A 13,166-nucleotide genomic window follows, 5' to 3' on the forward strand; every position below is an offset into this window, starting at 1 on the left:
TCAGAAGCTGGTTTAAAAGCTGGTTCTACAGGAGAGGCGTGACTTTTTGGGGTTTATAATAAATAATATATTTATAAATAAATCTATAAAGCCCACATCTTTTTAGACACCACTCAGACTTGTTGCACTTCAAGTTTTTATATATTATATAGCCGATAACAAAATTATGAGAAAAAATGTATTTTCCAGTAAACATGCAGAAAAATCCATGTTGTATCTCAATCATTTCCACATTTGACATTTAAAATGTCAACTGCTTTTCCTACCCTGAGGCTGGTATCGAGGGTTGAGCACAGCAGGCAGACAGAACCTCAGACCATCATCAGCCTGCACAGACAGCTCAGTCACGTACTCCAACTTGATGGAGGCGCTCTCTCCTGGAGGCAGACTGCCCACACTCAGAGAGAATATATCTGGACTCTGATCACTCTCCTCCAATAGGAAGGCCTGCTGACCCGAGCTCAGAGCATCATCATACTCCTCATGAGCCTGAAGGACAGGTGACACATGTCAGTGACATTCACTGTGTTTATTGTTATTTTGAATCTTACTTATAATCAGGTTATATTTACTGTCCAGCTCACCTTCTGTTTCTCCTTCACCTCAGTACAATCTGTGTCTGTCCGATCTTAGCACTGAAATGACAGACAGCAGCATCTCCAGGCAGAGGGAAGACAAAAACAGCCTCTAATGGTTTGTCCTCCTTATTCTCGTAGTTCAGGGTGGAGACCACTGTAGCCACATGGTCCCTCACCTCCAGCTCCACCTCAATGCTCTTCAGAGGAACTGACATTCAAACAGAATTACCAAAAAACATAAATCAGAGATGTTTTGAAAATGGTTGTTTGTTTCTTCTTTTTATAAGTGTTACATTTCAGCAAAAGAAAATACTACTTGTTAACCAAGTTGATGCTTAAACATGGTTCTGTCCAACAAAGTGTCAACTTAAAACAAAAAAAAAGAAGAAAAAGTGTCATTTTGTTAATATTTATATTTAACTAACCCAGTCTATTTTTAAAATGACTTTCTTATTATTTAATTTTTTTGTAGGAACTGTACTTGCAAAACATAAACGTGCAGATCATGTCTATATTGGGTCCGTCAGTTCATTACCAATTCTGGACATCTATGCAACATCCAAACTAGGCCCACAATCTGGACATCCAACAATGACCCAAGTTAGACGTTAATATGACTTTCAACATTTTAACTTTGGACTAGCTAATTTTTCTGGACATCGCATGGACGTCTATGAGAGGTGCAGGAAATTTACATGATTGATAAATGTAATATTTTTTTGTTTAGAAATATCAAGCTCGTTGTTATGAACATGATACATATGAATACAAACTATTCATAAAAAAACAAAATTTATTAGCCTATGTATTTGTTCAGTACATGTGGGGTTTTGGGGGGGATTTTTTTTAACTGGTTATTTATTTCATTATATGTCCTCCACCCTCTGAAAACATGTTACTAAAGAGTCTACAGAAGCTGTATAAAAATGATATCTAAATTAATATAAATTTGATGTTGAAAGAACATCCACAACAACCACATGTAGACTGCTCGTACACGTATTTGTACTATTATCCCCAGTTTTTATTTTTTTATTTTTATTTATTTATTTATTTATTTACAAGTATCCTCTCTATCACAAAAGTATGCGAAGCAAAATATTACATGCCAAGCAGCGAGTCTTTACAATTAAGGATTAAATAAATGACAATGGTAATTTATTTAATGACCGATTGTAATTTATTTAATGAACTTACGTTCATTTAGAAAAACGTTCATTTAGAAAAACATAAGTCTCTTTGTATCAGTACCTGGTTCCTTTTGGAGATTTAACAGACCAGAGCAGTTCATCCTCGTACCTGTGAACCAAGAATATTTGAGGACTTGTATTAAAAATAAATGTATCCTTTTATCCATTCATCCATCTTCTTCTGCTTATCTGGGGCCGGGTCCTGAGGGCAGCAGCCTAAGCAGAGAAGCCCAGAAATCCACCAAGGCAACGCGTTAGCACCATGCAGCCCCACCGCGCTAACCGAGATTTGCCACCTTAATGAGGTTATGGCGTTAATGTCATTTTAACGAGATTAACGCTGACAGCACTATTTGAAACATTTGAATAGAAAAGGCTAAATATTTCTTGAGCTTTCAGTCAGCTTTTTACTTACTCCAGCTCCTTGCAGGTCTTGCTGCAGAGTAGGTATTGATAACCATAACAGGAAAAAAGGAAAGAGGAAGTAGGTTAGTATGAGGTTAAGGCATTACAGGAAATATCAAATGCGGTTATTATAGTGATTCGCTAAATACTACCAATAGTACTATTTATAAAAAAAACTCCTTTAAACTTCTTTAATCGCTGCTTTAGGAGACAGTCTATGTTTATTACAGTCTGTGTTTTTTTTTACATTTAATGTTTCAAATAAGTTAAAACAAAAATTAGATGGTTTTGTTTACATTTATTTTTAGAAATGCATAAATATGAAGCTTTTACTTACATACACGCCATGGACGATCACTCTCCATTTCAACTACATGAAGTCCAGATGAAAAACGTGAAGTCAGCAATTTTACAAAAAGCAGTTAAAAAGAACAAATAAAGACTTTTTCGCAATATTTTTGAAAAAAATATATAAATACTTTAAATACCATTTAAAACTTCTAATTTGTTTGTTAAGTCTGGTTGTTACGTCATTTCACAAACTGTCTACTATATCTGCCAGTAAAGTTTCTGCCAGTAAACTCACAGGGTGTTGCAATATTTCTCAGCAGAAAACGTCCTTGAATTGTGTCTCCGTTGTCTTTGTTGACAGGAATGAAGGCGGTGAAAGAGCTGCTCACTCCTGACTGGACACTGAGCTGCACCAGCTTCTCCTTCACTCCTCCATCTTCATGTTCTTTGTGCTCTCTCTCCTCTATCTCCAGGGAGCGAATCAGACTCCGAGCACCCAACCTGTGGACTGTTAGTCTGCAGACAAGAAGGAAAACAACTGCAGTTGTAATGTTTATCATTTTACTACATTCATTTATTAGTGTCTGTTTTATACCATTGTATCCTCTTTAGTTTCATACATAAATAGAGTCTAATCCACCATCACATTAATAAAATGTTTGGAGGTAAATGCTACCTACAAGGGGTCTAAATTCAACAGACAAGTGAACACCTGGTGTAGATTTCTTTCAAACTTGCCATTTACGTGAAAAGGGAAAGACTATATCTGAGTCAAGGAGGGGGCCTGAGGGTACATCTTTCGCCATCTTGCAATGCTGTGATTGCAGCCATTTCCCAAATCTCTGTGAATGGTACTCATGGCGACTGATCAGCGGTCTTTGATCAATAAGCTTTGATCAGTGGTTGTTGATCAATGGTCATGAGAATTTGCATATTAATGATCAAGGAACTGACCTCCCAGCCCATTGTTCCTTCACTGGTGCTAGTTTCAGTCATTATAAAAATGTACTGTTCATAAGGTTGGGGAAACCTGCAGTCAGCTGAGACTGAAGAAGTCCCTTTGATGAGTGACAAAACGTTTCTCTCACTGAAAACGTTATGTCCAGATGAACAGACTCAAACTTTGGGGATTAACTTGCCATTAATTTTGTAATCAAAGTTAGGGCTGTTATCGGGGCGGAGGCCCTGGTGTTTTTTTACAGGAAGACTTGACCCTAACACTCACGTGGGCAATGACAGAGAGACCTGAAGCATTGTGATTGGGAGGACCAGCCTGCCTGATCTGAACCTGAGTAATGTTTTGTTATCAGACTTTGTCCATAATGACCACCATGTTTCAACATGAGAATGGCAATAAGTGCATGTGTCACCCGGACATCCTAGGTTTTCAGTTGATGATCAATTTTGTAATCTCATCATCGGATCTGCAGCCATATATTCTGGACACTTGCGTAAAGAGATGATCTGAACTGACAGCTCACTATCCAACTCACCAACTGGTGGTGGAAGAAAATAAATGGAAGAATAGATGGAACAGAAATAGAAATTCCTATTCTTTTCAAAATAATAGTCCAACCCAATCTATATATGGATACAGACATACAGTACAATATATGCATGTGTTTATGAACTTTAATTATTCAACTTCAGGTCTTAAAGTTTTAAACACATTGTGCACATTAGTATTTTTTTAATTAAATTAATATGAGCTACATTCCTACCTGATGATTTCCTCTTTAGGCACTCATAATCAAACACAACAATACAAACGGTTTAAGAGCGTTACATTCCTCTTCCATTTACAGAAAGAAAGAAGTAGTAAATATTCTACTAAAACAGGGTCCTAAAAAAGAATCTGCTTTGATGACAGTTTTATTCTACTTTCAAACAGAGTGTCATCTACAGCAAATCTATAGCAAACCTCCCTCGTTTACCCACACCTATATATTTGCACAGATAGAGGTTCCCTGTTACATTTACTGAGATCAGCAGCAGACATTCTGTGTTTACGACTCAATAAAATGACATTAAATGACACTTTAATGTGTTTTACAGCATTGCAGACCACAGTTTCTAACTGTCAATGTTACAGTGAATGATGGTCAGATTAGGGTTGATCTTTAAACACAGGAGTGTAACTGCTCCTCTCTATCAACCTATTACAACTGATGCCGCAGCACTTTCAAAACCAACAAACCACAGACATAACATTTCTTCAGCGATGGCCTTCATAGCTGCAGGATATCACAGACAGCACCCCCATGCATAACTGCAAGTCAACAGTTTGAAATAATAAGCTGCAGCGTTTACCTTTGCAGAGAATTCTGACTGTCAATGATTAGGGTTGATCTTTAAACACAGGAGTGTAACTGCTGTGTTTTCTTACTCATCAGCAGAGATAAATATAATTTTTACAGCATTACGGCGTAAAATACTTTACAATGATAAATATACTGTAGGATAAATGGAAGATTCTGTCAGTTCCTTCAGAAATGCCTCTTATAGCTGCAGGATGTCACAGATAGCAGACTGCAAACTTTTTTTTTTCTTTTTCTTTTAATTTTTTAATTAAAATAATTTAATTATTCCTGTGTTTTGTGAATCATGAAGTTTGAGTTAAGGGAAACATGAACCAGTTGGTTGATGGTGGCTAGAGCTGGAATATTAAATCAGTAAATGCTGTCATCAGAATGTAAAATGTAAAAACCATAAAAACGAGGTAAAGAGTAAAAGAAGTACTTGGTTAAGCCAGCTTTTAAAAGACGTCAGCGATATGTGCACTTTGTGCATCTTAAATAAAATTACCTAAACTGCAGTCACTCAGTCAGCAAACCACAAACAGTCAAAACACCTGTGACTTCACTCAGGAGCCTGACCACATGTGTGTGAATGTTTCAGTGTAATGTTTATTGTGAGAAATGAGTCACTTGTTTAGTGTGAAAGAAATATCTGCAGAAAAATAAAGTGCATGATGTCAGTTTCATTTCATCATAAAGTGTTAGATGAGATCAGGCTGCAAGTACAGGCGTTGCTGAAAGGAAAGAGAACCAAGATGAGCTGGACGAATCAAACAATGACTGCACCTGTGCTGGAAGTGAGATTCTTCTGTCTTTTGTTTATATCATATTTATAATCAGTATTAGCACACATTGGTATTTTGTAATTGGCAACCTAAATTTTACTAAATAGTGTAGCCTTTCTCACAGTGCTGTCATTATTAAACTGTTTTACCCAGTGTCCTCTGCAGGTCTGAGACTGAAGTGCAGCTGGTTCTCAGAGGGATGACCTGCCAGGCTGTACTTCACCGTCACACAGCCCTCTGCTGCCTCTGAACTCTGACACAGAATCACAAGGTTAGAAGTCACGTTAATTACTGTCATCAAATACCTAAACAACAAAACGAGAAGGTGCTGCTCTTACCTGTCCAGTGAGCTGGGCATAAATCAGTGACCTCTGACCCTTGAAAAGTATTGTAATTGGTGGAGAGAGGACAGTGACAGACACTTCCTTTGGTAAATCCCATATGACTGTGACAATAGGGTGCAGAGCAAATCGCAGCGACTGCATCACCTGAAAAATAATGAGACCTGTGAGAATCTGAGTTCTTCTTCACCAGATCTATCACTTCTTTGGTGTCCCACACCTCTCCATCAGTGAAGACAAACAGCTAGACAGGAGAGTTGGCACATAACATTACATCCAGAAACACACAGCTTGTTCTGAGAGCTGAGTTAGGTTTCAGAAGCACAAATGTTTGTATTGTAATGTGCAAAGAACAATGCACAGTTAGTATCTCCAACAAAAACAAAACAACAAAATACAGGCAGTTGCCAGTCCTCTTAGCCTCCTAGTAGATAGTGCCTATACTACATGATAGGTGAAATAGGCCATAAAGATGTGCAAATCTTAAGTATTTTTCTGAAAACCTGACCTCTGACCTCCATCTTGAAGTTGAGGTCACTGAGATTCAAACGTGTCTGATATGTTTAGTAGATGCAACTATGGTACAAATTGCAAAATCCACCATCAACTCGTTCTTGGAACATTTGTGTTTGATGTAAGTTTTACTCATGTTGTAGAAATTATGTCTGTTTATACAGTCCTGTTATGGAGATGTAAAGAAAGACATGTGCAATGACACAAGTAATTACATTCCAAGGCAAATGGTTGTTTTAACTTCCTAGGACTTGGCATCCACATATGTGGACATGACATTTTGGGTTGTCTAGACCACAATACACAATTTTGCTCTACAAGGGCCTGATACCACTTACGAGGCCATACTGCCAAAACTGCCAAAACGAATGTCCTCGTATGTGACTATCAGGCTCTTGTAGAGCAAAATCAGGTAAAAAGATAATTCTTTGTTTTTACATTCATCAGTTTTTACATCCAATCAGCCCAAATAATAAAGAGAAATTAAAAATGCATGCCATGAAAGAGCTCGGATCTTAGGAGGTTAAGGTAAGAGTTAGGCAAGCAGTAAGGTTATGATTACAAGAAGTCCCCAGAAAATTAATTAGAGCCACTGTGCATGTTACCTGTCTAGGGTGACTGGGAATGCAAGGCTGGTTGTAAATATGTTTGAGGGGCTCCAGCATCCCCGATCCTCCCAAATCAGCCTCCATTTGATCAACATTCTTCAGCGCCTCCTGCATGGTCTCTTGGCTATACTCCACACTCTTACTGCCATCACATAAATATCAGTACACAATTACATGCACTTCATACCAAAAACAGAAAGTCTTTTGTTGGGCTGACTGATACGAGGGAGAGAGACTCACGGGAAGATGTGTTCATAACTGGACCCAAAACTGTAAATGTTGAAATAGCAGCCCATTGGTAAGTTCTTCAACAGGAGCAGCAGAGCATCCTTAAGAGAAGCGGGAAAAGATGGTAACAGTCACTGGCTGGTAGGGACACTATTAAAGATGTTATGACTGTAATAACGTATTAAGGATACCCTGGCAGAGCTCATACGAGTTTCCTCCTGCTCACTCTTACTGATAGCACAGTCCATACTTCCAGATCGATCCATTAAGAACACAAACTCTCCACAAGAAGTCCCTGAAGACGTCACAGACTCTGGGAACTCAGGGTACAAACTCACCATTACCACTGGATCACCCATCAGAGTGCCTGAAAAATAAAAGGGACAGAAAAATGACGTAAAACAGGTTTTACTGTTTATTCCAACAAATTGCAGCAAACAACTTCACTCATTTTCACTCACCCGGCTCAGCAGAGGCCTGTCCTGCCTCCACCACAGCAGTGGGCTGGTGGGCATCTTTGTAATAAATCAGCAGTTCAACATCTCTGTCAAACTTGTGTCCTGCAGCCAACTTGACCTGCACACCACAAACACATTCATATTTAGTTCTCAGTTACAAGTAACAACCACACACAACAGAAACATCAGCACTCTACCTACTGTGGCCTGGGTTTGATCAGTGTTGAGGTACTGGAGAGGGTCCAGGGAACAGTTGGACTCTACTTTAGAGATTGGATGAGGAGAGGACACTCGGGCAGAGAAAGACAGAGTGTAGGACACCCAAGAGGCTGGAACATAAACCACCTCGAAAGATTTACATTTTCTACCTGTAAACAAATGTGACTGATTAGAAGTAAACCTTTTTTTTTTCTTTTTTTTTTTTTACAGCTGTAACTTCAAATGACACCAAAAGAGAGCAGAAAGGGAACTGCAGGTATGATGAGGGTCAGTCAAATGTTTTCTTTCAATATTCTTAAAGGACAGCACCAGTACAGAATGGCATGTCCATCCTCCAATCACTTTATAAATTCCATATTTCAAACGAAAGATTGGCAGTCATGTGATTCCGAAGAGAGTTAATTCAGGTTAACACTAAGATATATTCTCAGTTATAAGCAGAATAGGTATAACAGAATAGAAAAGTGATCCAGGTCGAGAAAATGAAAAATATGCTCATCTGTAACCAAAATTTATGTAGAAACTCCTTCATTGAGGTATTCATGTTTAAACTTTTCCCCTGATTTCAAAAGGCAAAAAAAAAAAACATGTGCCTGGAAGTGGGTTGACAGAGCATTTCATACATTTAAACAATTTACAATAATTTTATAAGATTCATTATATATATTCCAACTTTATATCATAAAAAGTTCAGCTAAATCTGTTTTGACAGAATTTTTTTTTCTTTTTCTTTTTTTCTTTTAGCCAGTACATGTTTATATTTGTCCAAGAGTATGATTTGTTTTGATAGTAAGAAAGACCAGTATACACATAAGGCTCTTATTTTTAAACATCTTTTAGATATTCATGTTCAGAGATCTTGATGCATTCTCAGTCATCCAGGTAAGTAAATCTCCAAAGGTTGATTCTGTTCATCTGGACGTAGCGTTTTCAGTGGGAGAAACGTTTCGTCACTCATCAAAGTGACTTCTTCAGACTTCAGCTGTTGATCAATGGTCATGAGAATTTGCATAATCATGATGAAGGAACTGACCTCCCAGCCCATTGTTCCTTCAGTGGTGCTGGTTTCAGTCATTATGCAAATGTACTGTCAATAAGATTGGGGAAACATGCAGTCAGGTGAGACTGAAGAAGTCACTTTGATGAGTGATGAAACGTTTCTCTCACTGAAAACGCTACAACCAGATGAACAGAATCAACCTTCATGTTCAAACATTGCTGCAGTTTCAATGTATGAAAAAAATGCCATTTAAGTAGGTGCACGAGTCATTTTTCAAAAATATGTATGTTGAAAAGTATTTTAGTTATAAAACAAAATTTTGACTGCAATAATTATAGCTGCTCAAATTTTGTATCATAAAAATTTTATTCAAATCAGTGACAATCAAGCAGAAAAGATTCTACAAATTGCCCAATTTGAGATGGAATGACTTACAGTACTTATTTTTCAGTTAACATGTAAATAATTCCATGTAATATCTTACTCATTTCCACATATGTAGTTATGAAACCTTTTACATGTTTGAATTTGAGGGTTTCTGCTAGTGTCAAGTGTTTTTCATACCCCAATATTTGTATTGAGGATTGAATCGAGGGTTGAGCACATCAGGCAGACAGAACCTCAGACCATCATCAGCCTGCACAGACAGCTCAGTCACGTACTCCAACCTGATGGAGGCGCTCTCTCCTGGAGGCAGACTGCCCACACTCAGAGAGAATATATCTGGACTCTGATCACTCTCCTCCAATAGGAAGGCCTGCTGACCAGAGCTCAGAGCATCATCATACTCCTCACGAGCCTGGAGGACAGGTGACACATGTCAGTGACATTCACTGTGTTTATTTTTGAATCTTTTTTTCTACACCTGTCCTGTTTGGTTCTTTTGCCATCAGAATTATTGTCTAAAGGCAAAGAAAGATGCCCAACGGATTTTACGTGACCAAATGGACCATCCCACCTGTTGAGATTATTGTGCAGCACGTAGGATCGACAGCGCACACTGTGCTTTGAGGTAGGAGCTAAAAAGGGTGTAGTTTGTGTCTGTGAGCACCCGTGTGTACACCTGTGAGCATGAGCGTGCTTGTATTTAAAAGGTTCCTTCATGCAATGATCTGCTAGAGGGTGTGGGGGGCCACAGCCCCGTCCAGCAGGGCATGAAGCAGGTATGGAGGAGATCCAGGCTCCAGACATTCAGAGGCCCTCAGAGCACAAGAGACCAAGGAAGACCAACGGAGGGGCAACCGTGCTACTCTCTCGGAAAGAGCTGAGGAGAGGCCCAGATGATGTTATTTTGAATCTTACTTATAATCAGGTTATATTTACTGTCCAGCTCACCTTCTGTTTCTCCTTCACCTCAGCTACAATCTGTGTCTGTCCGATCTTAGCACTGAAATGACAGACAGCAGCATCTCCAGGCAGAGGGAAGACAACAACAGCCTCTAATGGTTTGTCCTCCTTATTCTCGTAGTTCAGGGTGGAGACCACCGTAGCCACATGGTCCCTCACCTCCAGCTCCACCTCAATGCTCTTCAGAGGAACTGACAGTAATACAGAATCACCATGAATACATAAACTAAAAATGTTTTACAAAGAGTTGACTCGTGGATTATTTCTTCTTTTTACAAGGAAATTCTACCTGTTTACCAAGCTGATACTTAAAAAAAGGTTTTGGCTGACAGTGACAAAGGTCAAAGTGTCAAAACTACTGTTTTAAAATGTTTTAAAATATACTCTTATGATTGTAGTGGTAAAGTGCCCTTTTCATTTGAAAGTTTGTTGAGTTTGTTCTTAATGTTCTTGATATTATTCTCTACAATATGCTTTTAAATGGTGTTTTATGTCTGGCAGAAATGCAATGACATGCTGCATGCCAAACATTTTGCAGTGTGCCCAACTGTGCATACGATGCAGGCTCACAATGGATTCAAACTCACACCAACAATCAACATTAAAAATCATTCAACTGTTTTGGCTAATTTTTTGAGCAGTATGCTTTCAATACAGACTTAAATGTTTTATTAGAAATACTTGTGTTTTTAGGTCCTGTCTGATCTTTTGATCCCCTTTGAAGAAAAAGACATCAATAAACTCAATCCAAGATTATTTACAATACAGAACCTGAGGACTGGTATAATGTTGTTAAGACTGCTTTCATCCTTCATGGATTTTTGAGTTGAATCATAACTTTGACTGTGTTAACTATATAAGACACTTTCTTTAATGTTTATTCTGGAAGTTACATTTAATTTAAACAGACTTTCATTTGACTATTCAATAGTAATATTATTCAAACTGAATTAACATGAAAGACTAGATTTTTGTAGTTCTGAGTTTTTATACTTTAATTTTTCATTTTTTTAAAGAACTACACAAAGACAAACACGAAATGTATGACATTGCAGACTGTATTTCTGCTATTTGTCCCTCTTTTCAAATACTGTTTTTAATTAGATATTATCTCTATCACAAACAATATGTGAAGCAAGATATTATGTGCCATTATAACCAGTAACCAGTTACATTAAAATATTACAAAATCCAAAAGTGGTCAGAGAGAAAACAGAAGTCTCTTTGTATCAGTTCCTCGTTCCTTTTGGAGAGTTAGCAGACCGGAGAAGTTCATCCTTGTACCTGTGAACCAAGAACATTATTTTAATGCTAATAGGAACATCTTAGTAGTTAGTTAAATTTTAATAGCATTATTAATTTGATTACTTATGCACAGTTTTCCAGTCATACAGTTTTATTTATAGTGAGGTGTTTTCATTTTGTTTTCTTGTTTCTTTTCCTAAAGGAATGGTTTGAAAATCACTTGTCAGCATTGTCAGCTAACAGTGAATAATCTTGGTATTATAGTAGATATTTAGTTAGGCTTAAGATGTCCGTGTTTGAAAGCAGACAGGCAGCATAAATAGTGCTTTAAACTGGTCCAATTTATGTTGTGAAATTGTTACATGGTGGAGGAATGTGTTTTTCTTAGTGTATGTGTGGTGGGTGAGGTGGGCGGAATCGTCACCGCATACCACTGTTTTGATGACAGGTAACAGCTAGCCTGAAGCACCTTCCGGTTTAGTTCTTCCTGTTGTTTGCATCATCGAATTAAAAATAAAGAGCAACACCCCCCCCCCCCAAAAAAAAACACACACACACACAGATGTCTCTCTGTAAATGCGGTTGTCTGTTGCAGCACAACCACATTTCTTTATATCACGATAAAAACATATAAACAAAATTAATAAAGAATTTCAATGTGACAGCATCCAGATTGCTATCCTTAGTTTTAAGGTTTTCGTGTCAGTGTGCAGTAATGTGTTGCTGAGCAGCAACTGATCAGGCTGCTTAAATAAATGCACGGTAGGAGCTTACCTCTAAAGCCCGACGTGTGTCAGATGTCAGATGGTTTACTGCAGTCCCCGTTTGTAAATATTAAAGGCCAAAGTGTTCACACAGCACAGACTCAACTGATATGTCACCTCTATCTGATATTCTCCACTTACTTGTTGTGATGTGGGTGGAGCTTTTTTCGCAGCCTTAGCTCTGAGAACACAGTCATCAGGACCTGAACCCCGCGTTTAAAAGTCTTGGTACAGAAGACTGTAGGGTGACTGTAGGGTGGCTACAGGGGGAAACCTGGGAAATTTTTCTTATAGTCTTTATGTGTTAAACAAGTAACAAAGCATGAATTTCATCACCAGAAAGGGGGAGAGAAAAGTAAGGAACAGTCTTTCTGAAAGAGCTGCTACAGTAGATGTCCAGTCTTTACTTTATCAATGTTATGAGAACAATTCTGATTTATCTATTTATTTGTTTACAACGGTAAACACAAATTTCAAATACCAATGTACAATACAAATATATAACAATTCTAATTATATAATTAAAACAAATGATAACACACACATAATGTTGTCTGGTCGTTCCATACATTTTCATACATCATGTGTTTGTGTTCAAATTTTGCTATATTATCATTATTATTATTATAACAATATCTCAAATTATCAGTTTTTGATTTTATTTATTAAGATGAACAAGTCACCTTTCCAGGCACTGATTTCTCCACCTCCTTGCTGGTCTTACCCAGTGCAATAGCCAGAGGCGCATCAAGCAATCAGCAGCCAGACGCCTGCTGGAGGGAGATTAATGTCAGCAAAGGGCCTGTGGGTGGCTTCTTAGGTACAGCAGGTAGAAAAAAAATATTATTAAATTATTAAATATTTGGTGTATTTAAATATTTATAATATTTAATACCT

General features: G+C 37.8%; 1 pseudogene across 1 annotated transcript; it reads right to left on the reverse strand.

The window, feature by feature from the left end:
* Nucleotides 1-249: 249 nt before the first annotated feature.
* On the reverse strand, nt 250-10,497 carry LOC146373912 (von Willebrand factor A domain-containing protein 5A-like; annotated as a pseudogene). Its single transcript, XR_014802164.1, has 15 exons — nt 10,249-10,497; nt 9,462-9,712; nt 7,896-8,028; nt 7,698-7,812; nt 7,428-7,603; nt 7,249-7,337; nt 7,006-7,150; nt 5,885-6,034; nt 5,696-5,799; nt 2,760-2,980; nt 2,511-2,543; nt 2,184-2,204; nt 1,830-1,877; nt 585-786; nt 250-489 (listed from the first exon to the last, which is right to left on the reverse strand). The product of XR_014802164.1 is annotated as a von Willebrand factor A domain-containing protein 5A-like (transcript).
* Nucleotides 10,498-13,166: the final 2,669 nt, after the last annotated feature.

The sequence above is a fragment of the Perissodus microlepis genome, chromosome 14, assembly GCF_051167445.1.
Source record: "Perissodus microlepis isolate ML-2025 ecotype Zambia chromosome 14, ASM5116744v1, whole genome shotgun sequence".
NCBI lineage: Eukaryota > Metazoa > Chordata > Actinopteri > Cichliformes > Cichlidae > Perissodus > Perissodus microlepis.